We start from the raw sequence: 17,249 nt of genomic DNA, 5'->3' as shown, positions 1-17,249 counted from the left end.
TATCATGGGGAATTCACCTACATCTACAATGATTAACCTCTCTTGATCTTGCTCTCATTTTGGGACACAGTGTGGACTCACTTACCTTAGAATAAAGTACTTACTCTGGGCGTACCATGCAGAGGCTAGCACGTGGAATTCAGCTACATCTACAATGATTAATCTTTTTTGACCCCGCTCTGAATCTGGAACAGTCTGTGCACTCACTTACCTGAAAGTAAAGTACTTTCTGAGGGTGTACCATGCAGAGACTAGCATGGAGAATTAAGCCACATCTAAAATGATTATCCTCTTTTGATTCCGCTGTGACTCTGGGACACACTGGGACTCACCTCCCAAAGAGTAAGGTACTTATTGTGGGTGGACCATGCAGAGGCTAGCACCGGGAAATTACTATACCTACAAATTTTACCCTCCCTTGATCTTGCTCTTAATCTGGGACACACTGGGGACTTTATTTCCTAAGAGTAAGGTACTTACTGAAGGTGGACCATTGTAAAGCCAGTGGCCACGGCCACTATCAAAGCAGCTGCCTGGCCCATGCAGGTTCGCATTGGATTCGGACAGCCGGTAAAGAAACAGCGGAGCCAAAAGCTGGTGGGCCATAGTCTTTAATTCTAGCTTGCACCCGGCGGGCAAGTAAAAATACACACTGGGCTCCAAAACCCAGTCACATTCAGTGCTCACAAAGCCACTGACTTATCTGAGTTTCCTAGAATCAAAGGTTTCTAGCTCACCAGCCTTATTCTCCTCAGTTCCCCATCTCCTTCCTTATCCCAGATATAAACTCTACACAAACTGGCATCTCACTCAGCACTCCGCCATCTGGCTGCTTCTCCTGGCCTCCTCCACGTGGCCTTTCTCTGCTCTCCTCTGCTCTCTCTTCTAATGATAATCTCAGGAACCAAGAGAGAGGAAACTGAGAGCTCTGTGGAAGAGGCTGCCCAGGACCTGCAAACCGAGCAGTGCAAGGAGATGGAGCAAAAGCAGGAGAAACCAATGCTGACCCTGGAGCTGGAGGAAGAGCTGGAGGATGAGGCGGACCAGGTTCGTGAGATTCGCCTGGAAATGGAGCAGCTACTGGAGGAGGATTCAGAGGTCCGTGAGTTGCAGCTTGCCCTGGATGTTGCGGAGAGCCAGCAGCGGCAGGAGGCCGGGGCTGAGGCTGAAGCTGAGGCCGGGTCCAGAGCTGCAAGGTCTGTGGAGCAGAAGGCGGCAGCAGCCCAGGGCTTGAGCCTGGCAGCGGAAGCTGGTGTTTTCAGTTCCTCTTTGGAGGATGAGGAGAATTGGGCTAGAGTTGTGATCTACAGTCTCCAGAAGATGGAAGCCCAGCTGGAAGGAGCACCTACTGCGGCCCTGGTAGGTCTGCAATTTTGGGACATAGGACGCCATGTGTCCCTCTTTGGGACAGTGTAAGACCTGCGAGGATGGCAGGAATGAGGGGGGTGGCTGATGCCCCATGTGCGTGGACTGATTTCCTGGACTACGACCGGAGTGGGCATTGGCTCCTTTGTTGGATGGACTTACGGATTACGGATTTTGGACAATGTGAAATACCCTGATGGGGGTGGGGGGTGGCTTTGCTGGAAGCACTCCCCTGCCCCGGGAAGCTTTTCCCTTGGCTAGGAAGAAGGCCGAGGACATTTTGCGCTTTGGGCAATGTGCTCAGAGACTGGTGAAGTGTACCTTTGTAATTGTTGAAACTGTATGATTTTTGCTGTTGTAACTTGTGTAATGTGCTAGTTTCCTTGCACGGGGATGCTGGTGATGTAAATTGGTGGGTAGTAAAGTGAGCATAGGGGTGGATTGTTGGGCAGATAAAATGTATTATGCTCACTTTGTTAAAGAGGCCATTGCCCAGGTGATATTAATGTGTGTTGAGAATTGTTGTAGCCTGAGGCTTGGTTTTGGGATTAAGCCTTTCCTACCCTTTTTGATGTAGGGCGGTACAATCCAATCATGCCTCAGAGAAGTGACTTTGTATTAGAGACTACCCTATTTTGTATATTGGATTAAAGGTTGTGAAGCTACACTATAAAATGGGGGCAGAACGGGACCTGCAAACCGAGCAGTGCAAGGAGATGGAGCAAAAGCAAGAGAAACCAATGCTGACCCTGGAGCTGGAGGAAGAGCTGGAGGATGAGGCGGACCAGGTTCGTGAGATTCGCCTGGAAATGGAGCAGCTACTGGAGGAGGATTCAGAGGTCCGTGAGTTGCAGCTTGCCCTGGATGTTGCGGAGAGCCAGCAGCGGCAGGAGGCCGGGGCTGAGGCTGAAGCTGAGGCCGGGTCCAGAGCTGCAAGGTCTGTGGAGCAGAAGGCGGCGGCAGCCCAGGGCTTGAGCCTGGCAGCGGGAGCTGGTGTTTTCAGTTCCTCTTTGGAGGATGAGGAGAATTGGGCTAGAGTTGTGATCTACAGTCTCCAGAAGATGGAAGCCCAGCTGGAAGGAGATGGGGAACTGAGGAGAATAAGGCTGGTGAGCTAGAAACCTTTGATTCTAGGAAACTCGGATAAGTCAGTGGCTTTGTGAGCACTGAATGTGACTGGGTTTTGGAGCCCAGTGTATGTTTTTGCTTGCCCGCCGAGTGCAAGCTAGGATTAAAGACTATGGCCCATCAGTTCTTGGCTCCTTTGTTTCTTTACTGACTGTCCGAATCCAATGTGAACCTGCATGTTCCAGGCGGCAGCTGTGATGGTGGCCCTGGCCGTGCCTCCTGGCTTTACAACCATGCAGAGGCTAGAATGGGAAATTCAGAAACATCTACAATGATTACCTCTCTTGATTTTGCTCTGACTCTGGGACATATTGGGGAGTCACATTTTTGAAAACACGGTACTTACTGAGGGTGGACCATGCATAGGCTAACATGGAGAATTCATTATATCTACAATGATTATCTTCTCTTGTTTCCGCAGTGACCCTGGGACACACTGGGCACTCAGTTCCCTGAGAGTAAGGTACTTACTGAGCGTGGATCATGCAGTAGCTGGCACGATGAATTTACTATATCTACAATGATTACCCTCTCTTGATTCCGGTCTGACTCTGGACACTCTGGGGACTCACCTCCCTGAGAGTAAGGTACATACTGATTGTGGACCATGCTTTGTCTAGCACGGGAATTTCACTATATCTACAATGAATACCCTCTTTTGATTTTGCTCTGACCTGGGACACTCTGGAGACTCACTTCCCATAAAGTAAGGTACTTACTGATGGTAGACCATGCAGATGCTAATATGGGGAATTCAGACACATTAACAATGATTCCCCTGTCTTGATCTCACTCTTTCTTTGGGACACACTGGGGACTCACTTCCCTGAGAGTAATGTATTTCCTGAGGGTGGACCATGCAGAGGCTTGCAAGGTGAATTCACTATATCTTCAATGATTACCCTCTCTTGATTCAGCTTTGACTCTGTGACAAACTGGGATCTCACTACCCTGATAGTAAGAAACTTTCTTAGGGTTGACCTTGCAGAGGCTAGCAACAAGGAATTTACTATATCTACAATGATTACCCTTTTTTGATCCTGCTCTGACTCTGGGACTCTCTGGGGACTCACCTTTCTGAGAGTAATGTACTTACTGAGGGTGGACAATGCAGAGGCTAGCACGGTGAATTTACTATATCTACAATGATTACCCTCAATTTATCCTGCTCTTACTCTGGGACACACTATAGACTTAATTTTCTGAGAGTAAGGTACTTACTGATGGTGGACAATTCAGAGGCTAGCATGGGTAATTCAGCTACATCTACAATGATTACACTTTTGATCTTGCTTTCACTCTGGGAAATACTAGGTAATCACTTCCCTGAGAGTAAGGTACTTACTGAGGGTGGAGCCTGCAGAGTCTAGCCTTGGGAATTCAGTTACATCTACAATGATTACCCACTCTTGATCCCGCTCTGTCTCTGGGACACACAGGGGACTGACTTTCCTGAGAGAAAGGTATTATCTGAGGGTTTACCATGCAGAGGCTACCATGGGAAATTCACTATATCTATAATGTTTACTATGTATAGATCATGCTCTGACTCTGGGACACACTGGGGACTCACCTCCCTGAGATTAATGTACTTACTGAGGTTGGGCCATGCAGAGGCTATCACGGGAATTCATTATATCTACAATGATTACCTTCTCTTGATCCCAGTCTTCCTCTGGGACATACTAGGGATTTACTTCCCTGTGAGTAATATACTTATTGAGGGTCGACCATTCAGGAGGTAGCACAAGTAATTCAGCTACGTCTACAAAGATTACACTTTTTTGATCTCGCTCTCACTCTGGGACTAATTGAGGACACACCTCCCTGAGAGTAAGGTACATACTGAGGGTGGACCATGCAAAGGCTAGCATGGGGATTATACTCTATCTACAATGAATATTCATTCTTGATCCCGCTCAGACTCTGGGACACTCTGGAGACTCATTTTCCTTAAAGTAAGGTACTTACTGAGGGTGGACCATGTGAAGGCTAACATGGGAAATTCAGCTACATTAACAATGATTCCCCTGTCTTGATCCCGCTCTGCCGTTGGGACACACTGGGGACTCACATCCCTGAGATTAAGGTACATACTAATTGTGGACCATGCTGAGGCTAGCACAAGAATTTCAATATACCTACAATCATTACACTCTCTTGATCCCGCTCTGACTCTGGGACACACCCTCCGAGTAAAGTACTTGCAGATGGTGGACCATGCAATGGCTAGCATGGGGAATTCAGCTACATTTACAATGATTACCCTCTCTCGATCTTGCTCTCACTTTGGAACACACTGGGGGCTCACTTCCTTGAGAGTAAGGTACTTACTGAGGGTGGACCATGCAAAGGCTAGCACATGGATTTCAGCTCTATCTACAATGATTACCCTCTCTTGATCTTTCTCTGACTTTGGGACACACTGGAGACTCACCTCCATGAGAGTAACGTATTTGCTGAGGGTGGACTATGCAGAGGCTAGCACGGGGAATTCACTATATCTACAATGATTACCCTCCTTTGATCCTGCTCTGACTCTGGGACACACTGTGGACACACTTAATTGAGAGTAAGGTACGTAGTGATGGCGGATCATGCAGAGGCTATCATAGGGAATTCACTATATCTACAATGATTTCCCACTCTTGATTTTGCTCTGAATCTGGGACACACTGTGGAAACACTTCCCTGAGAGTAAGTTACATACTGAGGGTGGACCATGCAGAAGCTAGCATGGGGAATTCAGCTACATCAACAATGATTACCTTCTTGTGGTCATGCTCTCACTTTGTGAAACAATGGGGACTCACTTTCCTGAGAGTAAGGTACTTGCTAAGGATGGACCATGCAGAGGTTTGCACGGAAAATTCACTATGTCTACCATGATTTCTCTCTCTTTTTTTCCCACTCTGACTCTGGGACACACTGGGACTTACTTCCCTTAGAGTAAGGTACTTACTGATGGTAGACCATTCAGAAGCTAGCACAAGTAATTCAGCTACATCTACAATGATTACACTCTTTTGATCTCATTCTCACTCTAGTAAACACTGTGGTATCTCATCCCTGAGAGTAAGGTACTTACTGAGGGTGGACCCTGCAAAGGCGAGCATGGGGAATTAGACTACATCTAAAATGACTACCCTTTCTTGATCCCGCTCTGACCTTTAGATACAGTGAAAACTCCATTTTCTAAGAGTAAGGAACTTACTGAGGGTTTACCATGCAGAGGCTAGCATGGGAAACTCACTATATTTACAATTTTTACACTCTATTGATCATGCTCTGACTCTGGGACACACTGGAGACTCACCTCCCTGAGAGTAAGGTACATACTGATTGTGGACCATGCTGAGGCTAGCACAAGGATTTCACTATATCTACAATGAATACCCTCTTTTTATCCCGCTCTGACCCTGGAACACTCTGGGGATTCACTTCCCTTAAGTAAGGTAATTACTGAGGGTGGACCATGCAGATGCTAACATGGGTAATTCAGACACATTAACAATGATTCCTCTGTCTTGATCTCACTCTTTCTTTGGGACACACTGGGGACTCACTTCCCTTAGAGTAATGTATTCCTGAGGGTGGACCATGCAGAGGCTTGTAAGGTGAATTCATTATATCTTTCATGATTACCCTCTCTTGATTCTGCTCTGACTCTGGGACACACTGGGATCTCACTACCCTGATAGTAAGAAGCTTTCATAGGGTTTACCTTGCAGAGGCTAGCAACAAGGAATTTACTATATCTACAAGGATTACCCTTTTTTGATCCTGCTCTGACTCTGGGACCCTCTGGGGAATCACTTCCTTGAGAGTAACATATGTACTGAGGGTGGACAATGCAGAGGCTTGCATGGGAAATTCAGTATATCTACAATGATTATCCTCCGTAGGTCCTGCTCTATCTCTGGGACACATTGGGGACTCACCTCCCTGAGAGTAACGTACTTACTGAGGGTGGAGAATGCAGAGGCTAGCATGGTGAATTCAGCTACATCTACAATGATTACACTCTCTTAATCTCGCTTTCACTCTGGGAAAACTGGGGAATCACTTCCCTGAGAGTACGTTACTTACTGAGAGTGGAGGCTACAGTGTTTAGCCTTGAGAATTCAGTTACATCTACAATGATTACCCACTTTTGATCCCACTCTGACTCTGGGACACACTGGGGAATCACTTCCCTGAGAGAAAGTTATTAACTGAGGGTTTACCATGCAGAGGCTACTATGGGAAATTCACTATATCTACAATGATTACTCTCTCTTCATCCCACACTGACTTTGGGACACTCTGAGGACTCACTTTTCTGAAATTAAGATACTTGCTGAGGGTTTACCATGCAGAGGTAGCATGGGGAATTCACTATATCTACAATGGTAACCCTCTCTTTATCATGCTCTGACTCTGGGACACACTGTGGACACACATCCCTGAGAGTAAGGTACATACTGAGGGTAGACCATGCAGAGGCTTGCACGGAAAGTTCACTCTCTCTACAATGAATATCCTTTCTTTATACCGGTCAGACTCTTGGACTCTCTGGGAACTCAGTTTTCTTAAAATAAGGTACTTACTGACGGTAGACCATGCAGTGGCTAGCACGGGGAATTCACTATATCTTCAATGATTACCCTCTCTTTGTCCCACTCTGACTCTGGACACTTTGGGGACTCACCTTCCTGAGATTAAGGTACTTACTAAGGATGAATCACACAAAGGCTAGCATGGAGAATTCACTATATCTACAATGATTACCCTCTTTTCATCCCGCTCTGATTCTGGACCATCTGGGGTCTCACCCCCCTGAAATTAAGGTACTTTCTGAGGATGGACAATGCAGAGGCTAGCACGGAGAATTCACTATATCTACAATGACTGCCCTCTCTTGATACCGGTCTGATTCTGGGACACACAGGGACTCACCTTTCTGAGAGTAAAATACTTACTGAGGGTGCACCATGCAGAGGCTAGCATAAGAAATTCAGCTACATGTACAATGATTCCCCTCTCTTAATCCCGCTCTCAGTCTGGGACGCACTGCGGACTCACTTCCCTGAGATTAAGGTACTTCCTGAGTGTGGACCATACAGAGGTTTGCATGGTAAAATCAGTATATGTTCAATGCTTACCCTCTCTTGATCCCGCTCTGACTCTTGGACACACTGTGGACTCACTACCCTGAGAGTAAGGTACTTAATGAGGGTGGACGATGCAGAGGGTAGTATAGGGAATTTACTATATATAAAATGATTACTCTTTCTTGATCCCGCTCTGACTCTGGAACACACTGGAAACTCACATTTTAGAGATTACGGTACCTACTGAGGGTGGACCATGCGGAGGCTAGCGTGGAAAATTCCTATATATCTACAATGATTACTCTCTCTTGATCCCAGTTTGATTCTGGGAAACACTGAAGACTCACATACCTGAGAGTAAGGTATTACTGAGGGTAGTTGATGCAGAGGTTAGCATGTGAAATTCAGCTACATTTACAATAATTACCCACTCTTGATTCCGCTCTGATCTGGGACACACTGGGAAATCGCTTCCCTGAGAGGAAGGTACTTGCTGAGGTGGACTACGCAGAGGCTTGCATGGGGCATTCACTTTATTTACAATGATTACACCCTCGTGATGCAGCTCTCACTCTGGGACACCCAGGAACTCACTTCCCTGAGAGTAAGGTATTTCCTGAGTGTGGACCATGCAGAGGCTATCACGGTGAATTCACTATATCTTCAATGATTACCCTTTCTTAAAAATGCTCTGAATCTGGGACACTCTAGGGACTCACTTTACTGAGAGTAAGGTACTAACTGAGGGTGGACAATACAGAGGCTAGCACAAGGAGTTCAGCTGTATCTACAATGATTACCCTATCTTGATCCCGCTATGACTCTGGGACACATTGGGGACTCAAATCTTAGAGTAAGGTACTTAATGAGGGTCGACCATGCTGAGGCTAACATAGGGAATTTAGCTACATCTAAAATGATAACACTCTTTGGATCCCGCTTTGACTCTGGGACACACTGAAACACACCTACCCGAGAGTAAGGTACTAACTGAGGGTGGACCATGCAGAGGCTAGCACGGGGAATTCACTATACTTACAAAAATTACCTTCTCTTGATATTGCTCTTAATCTAGGACACATTGGGGACTCTCTTTCCTGAGAATAAGGTACTTATTGAGGGTGTACAATGCAGAGGCTTGCATGGGGAATTACGCTACATCTACAATGATTTCCCTCTTTTGATCTTGCTGTGACTCTGCGACACACTGGGGACTCACCTCCCTGAGAGTAATGTACTTAATGATGGTGGACCATTCAGAGGCTAGCACGAGAAATTCACTATAACTACAATGATTACCCTCTTGATAACCGCTCTGACTCTTGACACTTTGGAGACTCACCTCTCTGAGATTAACGTACTTACTGAGGATGGACCATGCAGAGGCTAGCATGGGAAATTCACTATATCTACAATGACTACACACTCTTCAGCCTGGTCTGACACTGGGACACACTTTGGACTCACGTTTCTGAGAGTAAGGTACTTACTGAGGATAGACCATGCAGAGGCTAGCATGGTGAATTCAGCTTCATCTACAATGATTACCCACTCTTGATCATTCTCTGACATTGGGACACTTTGTGGACTCAATTCCATGAGAGTAAGTTACTTACTGAAGGTGGACAATGCAGAGTCTTGCATGGGGATTTCACTATATCTACAATGATTACCCTCTCTTGATCCCTCTCTGACTCTGGGACACACTGGCGACTCACCTCTCTGAGAGTAAGGTACTTACTGCAGGCCCTGGCTGGTTTGCTCAATGGTAGAGCATCTGCCTGGCGTGCAGAAGTCCCGGGTTCGATTCCCAGCCAGGGCACACAGGAGAAGCGCCCATCTGCTTCTCCACCCCTCCCCCTCTCCTTCCTCTCTGTCTCTGTCTTCCCCTCCTGCATCTGAGGCTCCATTGGAGCAAAGATGGCCCGGGCGCTGGGGATGGCTCCTTGGCCTCTGCCCCAGGTGCTAGAGTGGCTCTGGTCACAGCAGAGTGACACCCAGGAGGGGCAGAACATCACCTCCTGGTGGGCAGAGCATCGCCCCCTGGTGGGCCTGCCGGGTGGATCCCGGTCGGGCACATGCGGGAGTCTGTCTGACTGTCTCTCCCCGTTTCTAGCTTTGGAAAAATACAAAAAAAAAAAAAAAAAAAAGGTACTTACTGCAGGCGGACCATACAAATGTTATCATGGGGAATTTAGCTACTTCTACAATGATTACAGTCTCCTGAACTTGCTCTCGATCTTGGACACACTGTGGACTCAATTCCCTGAGAGTAATGTACTTACGGAATGTTGACCATGCCAAGGCTTGCATGGGGAATTCACTATACCCACAAAAATTACCCTCTCTTGATCTTGCCATTAATCTGGCACACACTGGGGACTCTCTTCCCTGAGAGTAAGGTACTTACTGAGGGTGGACCCTGCAGAGGCTGCATGGGAATTTCAGCTACATCTACCATGATTACCCTTTCTTCATCCCTGTCTGACTCTGGGAAACTCTGTGGACTCACTTCCCAGAGAGTAAGGTACATACTGAGGGTGTACCATGCAAAGGTTAGTGTGGATATTCTGTATTCTACAATGATTACACTCTCTTGGTCCTGCTCTGATTCATGGACACACTGGGGTCTCACCTCCTTGAGAGTAAGGTACTTACTGAGGGCGGACCATGAAGAGGCTAGCATGGGGAATTCACTATATATAAAATGATTACTCTCTCTAGATCTCGCACTGACACTGGAACACAATGGAGACTCACATCCTCAAGATTATGGTACCTACTGAGAATGGACCATGCAGAGGCTAGCCCAAGGAATTCACTATATTTACAATGATTACCATCTTTTGATCCAGCGCTGGATCTGAGACACACTGGGACTCACTTCTCTGAGAGGTACTTACTCAGGGTGGACCATGCAAAGGCTAACATGGGGAATTCAGCTACATCTACAATGATTAGCCTGTTTTGATCATGCTCTGACTCTGGGACACCCTAAGTACTCACCTCCCTGAGAGTAAGGTATTTATTGAGGGTGGACCATGCTGAGGCTAGCATGAGGAATTCACTCTATCTACAATGTTTATATTCTCTTGATATCGCTCTGACTCTGGGACACTCTGGGGACTCAATTCCATGAAAGTAAGGTACTTACTGATGGTGGATGATTCAGAGGCTAGCATAAGTAATTCAGCTACATCTACAATGATTCCATCTCTTGATCTCGCTCTGACTCAGGGACACACTGGAAACTCACTTCGTTGAGTGTAATGTACTTACTGAAGTTGGACCCTGCAAGAACAAGCATGGGGAATTCAGCAACATCTACAACAATTACCCTCTCTTGATCTTGCTCTGACCCTGGGACACACTGGGAACTCATCTCTCTGAGAGTAAGGTACTTACTGCATGTGGACTATGCAGAGGCTTGCATAGGGAATTCAGCTACTTCCACAATGATCACCATTTCTTGATCTTGCTCTCACTCTTGGACACACTGGGGACTCATTTTCCTGAGAGTAAGGTACTTATGGAGGGTGGATCATGCAGAGTCTAGCACTAGGTATTCACTATACCTAAAAAAATTACCCTCTCTTGATCTTGCTCTTAATCTGGGACACACTGAGGACTCTCTTTCCTGAGAGTAAGGTACTTACTGAGGGTGGACCATGCAGAGGCTACCATGGGAAATTCAGTAAATCTACAATGGTTACCTTCTCTTGGTCCCACTCTATCTCTGGGACACACTTGGGACTCATGGCCCTGAGAGTAAGGTACTTATTGAGGGTGGGAATTGCAGAGGTTGGCATGGTGAATTAACTATATCTACAATTATTACCTTCTCTTTATCCCGCTCTGATTCTGCGACACACGGGGGACTCAATTCCCTGAGAGAAAGGTACTAACAGAGGGTTTACATGCAGAGACCAGCATGGGGAATTCACTATAACTACAATGGTTACCCTCTCTTGATCATGTTCTGAATTTGAGACACACTAAGGACTCACCTCCCTGAGGGTAAGGTACATACTGAGGGTGGACCATGTAGAGGCTCGCACGGCAATGTCATATCTACAATGAATACCCTCTCTTGATCCCGCTCTGAATCTGGGACACTCTTTGGACTCATTTTCCTTAAAGAAAGGTAATTTTTGAGAGTGAACCATGCAGAGGTTAGCATGGGTAATTCAGCACCATTTACATTGATTAGCCACTCTTGATCCTGTTCTGACTCTGGGATACAATGGGGACTCACTTCCTTGAGAGTAATGTACTAACTGAGGGAGAACCATGCAGACGCTATCACAATAAATTCACTATATCTTCAATAATTACACTCTATTGATTCCACTCTGACTCTGGGACACACTGGAAACTCACTACCCTGAGAGTAAGTTACTTACTGAGGGTGGACAATGCAGGGACTAACACAAGGAATTCAGCTGTATCTACCATGATTACCCTCTCTTGATCCTGCTTTGATTCAGGGAAACACTGGGGACTCACCTCCTTGAGAGTAACGTACTTACTGATGGTAGACCATTCAGAGGCTAGCATGGGGACTTTACTATATCTGCAATGATCACCCTCATTTTATCCCACTCTGACACTGAGAAACACTGGTGATTCACTTCTCTGAGAGTAAGGTACTTACTGATGGTGGACCGTGCAGAGGCTAGAACAAAGAATTCAGTATATCTACAATAATTACCCTCTTTTGATTCCACATTGACCATGGGACACTCTGGAATCTCACTTCCATGAGAGTAAGGTACTTACTGAGAGTGGAAAATGCAGAGTCTAGCATGTGAAATTCACTATATCTACAATGATTACCCACTCTTGACCCTGATCTGACTATGGGACACACTGGGGACTCATTTCCCTGAGAGTGAGGTACTTACTTATGGTGGATCATGCAGAGGCCAGCACGGGAAATTCAGCTACATCTACAATGATTACCCTCTCTTGATCCCGCTCTGTCTCTGGAACACATTTAGGAATCACTGTCCTGAGAGTAAGGTAATTATTGAGTGTGGACAACGCAAAGGCTAGCATGGGGAATTCAGCTACATCTACAATTATAACTCTCTCTTGACTTGCTCTCACTTTGGCACACTGTGGACTCATATCCCAGAGAGTATAGTACTTACTGAGGTGGACCATGCAGAGGCTAGCATGGGGAATTCACCTACATTTACAATCATTACCATCTTTACCTGCTCTTACTCTGGCACACACTGGTGAGTCATTTCCCTTAGAGTAATGTACATACTGAGGGTTGACCCTGCAAAGGGTTGCATAGGGAATTCACTATATCTACAATGATTACCCTGTCTTGATCCCACTCTGACTCTGGGACACTCTGAGGACTCACTTTCCTGAGAGTAAAAAACTTACTGAGGGTTGAACATGAAGAGGCTAGCAACAGGGAATTCATTATATCTACAAAGTTTACCGTCTCTTGGTCCCACTCTGACACTGAAACACACTGGGGACTCACCTCCATGAGAGTAAGGTACTTGCTGATGGTGGACCATGCAGAGGCTAGCATGGGGAATTCACTATATCTACAATGATTACCCTCTCCTTGTCTCGCTCTGATTATGGGATACACTGAAAACTCAATTTTTTGAGAGTAAGGTACTTAATGAGGGTTTACCATGCAGAGGCTAGCATGGAGAACTCACTATATTTACAATGGTTCCCTCTCTTGATCATGGTCTGACTCTGGGACACATAGGGTTCTCACCATTCTGAGAGGAAGGTACATACTTGTGGGGGACCATGCAGAGACTAGCACAAGCATTTCACTATATTTACAATGAATACCCTCTCTTGAACCTGCTCAGACACTGGGACACTCTGGAGACTCACTTCACTTAAAGTAAGGTACTTACTGAGTGTGGATTTTGCAGAGGCCAACATGGTGAATTCAGATACCTTAACAATGATTTCCCTATCTTGAACCCACTCTGACTGTGGGATACACTGGAGACTCACCCCCTGAGAGTAAGGTTCTTACTGAGGGTGGACAATGCAGAGGCTAGCACGAGGAATTCACTATATCTACAATGATAACCCTCTCTTTATTTCGCTCTTACTCTGGGACACACTGGGGACTTACTTTCCTGAGAGTAAGGTACTTAATGAGGGTGGATGATTTAGAGGATAGCATGGGTAATTTATCTACATCTACAATGATTACCGACTCTTGATCCCGATCTGACTCTGGAACACAGTGAAGACTCACTTTTCTGAGAGTAAGGTATGAATAGAGGGATTACCATGCAGAGGCTACCATGGGGAATTCACTATATCTACAATACTTACCGTATCTAGATCATGCTCTGACTCTGGGACACACTGGTGACTCACCTTTCTGAGAGTAAGGTACATACTGTGGGTGATCCACACAGAGGGAAGCACAAGGTTTTCACTATATCTACAATGAATACTTTCTCTTGATTCTGCTCTGAATTGGACCCTCTGGATACTCAATTCCCTTAAAGTGAGGTACTTACAAAGGATGGAACATGCAGAGGCTATCATGGAAAATTCAGCTACATTTACAATGATTCCCCTCTATTGCTCCTGCTCTGACTCTGGGACACACTGCGGACTCACTTCCCTGCGAGTAAGGTACTTACTGTGGTTTTATTGTACTGAGGCTAACATGGCGAATGCACTATATAAACAATGGTTACCCACTCTTGATTGTGCTCTGAAGTTGGAACACAGTGGGGACTCACTTCCTTGAGAGTAAGGTACATACTGAGGGTGGACCATGCTGATTTAGCAAGGGTAATTCACTATATCTACAATGAATACCGTCTCTTTATCAAGGTCTGACTCTGGGGCACTTTGGGACTCACTTCCCTGAAATAAGGTAGTTAGTGAGGGTGGATTATGGAGAGGTTAGAATGGGGAATTCAGCTATATCTACAATGATTACCCTCTCTTGATCCCGCTCTGACACTGGGACACACTAAGGACTCACTTTCCCGAGAGTAAGTTACTTACATAAGGTGAATCAGGCAAAAGCCTGGACTGGGAATTCAGCTACATCTACAATGGTTATCCTCTCTTGATCCCGTTCTTACTTTGGGACACACTGGGGACTCACTTCCCTGAGAATAAGGTACTTACGTAGTGTGGACCATGCAGAGGCTAGCATGGGGAATTCAACTACATCTACAATGATTACCCTCTCTTGATATTGCTCTCAATCTGGGACACACTGGATACCCAATTCCCTGAGACTAAGATACTTACTGAGGGTGAACCATGCAGAGGCTAGGATGGAGAATTCACCTACATTTACAATGATTACCCTCCCTTGATACTGCTCTGATTCTGGCACACTCTGGAGACACATTTCCTTAAAAGTAAGGTACTTACTGAGAGTGGACCATGCAGAGGCTCTCATGGAGAATTCACATTATCTACAAAGATTACCATCTCTTGATCCTGCCCTGACTCTGGGACACAATAGGGACTCATTTTCCTAAAGGTAGGTACTTACTATTGGTGTTTCATGCAGAGGCTAGCATGGAAAATTCAGCTACATGTACAATGAATTTTTTTTCTTGATCCTGCTATGACTCTGAATCACTTTGTGGACTCACCTCCCTAAGAGTAAGTTATTTACTTAAGGTAGACCATGCAGAGGATAGCACGGGGAATTCTCTGTATTTTCAATGATTATCCTCTCTTGATCCCGCTCTGAATCTGGACACTCTGGGGACTCACCTTCCTGAGATTATGGTACTTAATGATGATGGACCACACAGAGGCTAGCACGGTAAATTCACTCTATCTACAATGATTACCCTCTCTTGATCCCGCTCTGAATCTGGGACACTCTAGGAAATCATTTTACTTAGTGAAACGTACTTAATGAGGGTGGGCCATGCAGAGGCTAGCATAGGGTATTCACTATATCTACAATCATTACTCTCTCTTGATACCACTCTGACTCTGGGACACACTGGGGACTCACGTCACTGAGAAGAAGGTACTTACTGAAGGTGGACCCTGCACAGGCCAGTATGGAGAATTCAGCTACATCTAAAATGATTACCCTCTCTTGATACCACTCTGATTCTGGGACACACTGCAGAATCACTACCCAGCGAGTAAGGAACTTACTGATTTTGGACCATGCAAATGCTAGCATGGAGAATTCAGCTACATCTACAATGATTAAGCTCTTTTGACCCAGCTTTGATTCTGGGACACACTGGGGACTCACTTCCCTGAAAGTAAGGTATTTACTGAGGGTGGACCATGCAGAGGCTAGCATGAGGAACTCAGCTATATCTACAATAATTACCCTTTCTTGATGTTTCTCTGACTCTGAGACACACTGGGTTCTCACCTTCCTGAGTGTAAGGTACTTACTGAAAATGACCATGCAGAGGCTAGCACAAGGAATTCACTATACCTACAATGATTTCCCTCTCTTGATCCCACACTTTACACTGGAAAATCTGGAAGCCCAACTCGCTGAGATTAAAGTATTTACTGAGGATAGACCATGCAGAAGCTAGCACGGAAAATTTAATTTATCTAAAATAATTACCCTCTCTTGATCTCTGTCTGACTCTTGGACACACTGGGGACTCACCTTTCTGAGAGTAATGTACTTACTTAGGGTGGACCATGCAGAGGATAACATGGGGAATTCAGCTACATCTACAATGATTACCCACTTTTGATCATTCTCTGACTCAGGGACACACTGGGTACTGACTTCCCTGAGAGTAAGGTACATCCTGAGGCTAGAGTAAGGTACAACCATGCAGAGGCTAGCATTGAAAATTCACTATATTTACAATGATTACCCTCTATAGATCCTGCTCTGACTCTAGACACAGTGGGGACTCACTTCTCTGAGAGTAAGGTACTTACTTAGGGTGGACCATTGAGACGCTAGCGTGTGAATTCAGCTGTATCTGCAATGATTACTTATTCTTGATCTGGCTCTGACTCTGGGACACAATGTGGACTCACTTACGTGAGAGTAAGGTACTTACTGATTGTGTAACATGCAGAAATTAGCATGGAGATTCAGTATATCTACAATGATTACCCTCTTTTGGTCCCGCTCTGACTCTGGACACACTGGGGACTAACCACCCTGAGAGTATGGTACTTACTGAGGTGGACCATGCAAAAGCTATCACGGAAAATTAACTTTATCTACAATAACTACCCTCTATTTATCTCGCTGTGACTCTGGAACACACTGGGAACTTACTTCCCTGAGAGTAAGGTATTTACTGAAGGAGGACTATGGAGAGGCTAGCATGGGTAATTCAGCTACATCTACAACTATCATACTCTGTTGATCTCACACTCACTCTGAAAAACACTGGGCAATCACTTCCCTGAGTGTAACGTACTTACTGAGGATGGACCCTGCAGAGGCACCATGAAGAATTCATTTCCATCTACAATGATTACATTCTCTTGATCCCGCTCTAACTCTGGGACACACTGGGGACTCACTTCCCTGAGAGTAAGGTATACCCTGAGTGTGGACCATACAGAAGCTTGCATGGAGAATTCACTATATTTACAATGATTACACTCTATAGATCCTGCTCTGATGCTGGGACACAGTGGGGACTCACCTATCTGAGAATAAGGTACATACTG

The sequence above is a fragment of the Saccopteryx leptura genome, chromosome 4 (assembly GCF_036850995.1).
Source record: "Saccopteryx leptura isolate mSacLep1 chromosome 4, mSacLep1_pri_phased_curated, whole genome shotgun sequence".
Lineage (NCBI taxonomy): Eukaryota > Metazoa > Chordata > Mammalia > Chiroptera > Emballonuridae > Saccopteryx > Saccopteryx leptura.
The sequence above is the reverse complement of the archived record's forward strand: the minus strand, read 5'-3'. Positions refer to the sequence as shown.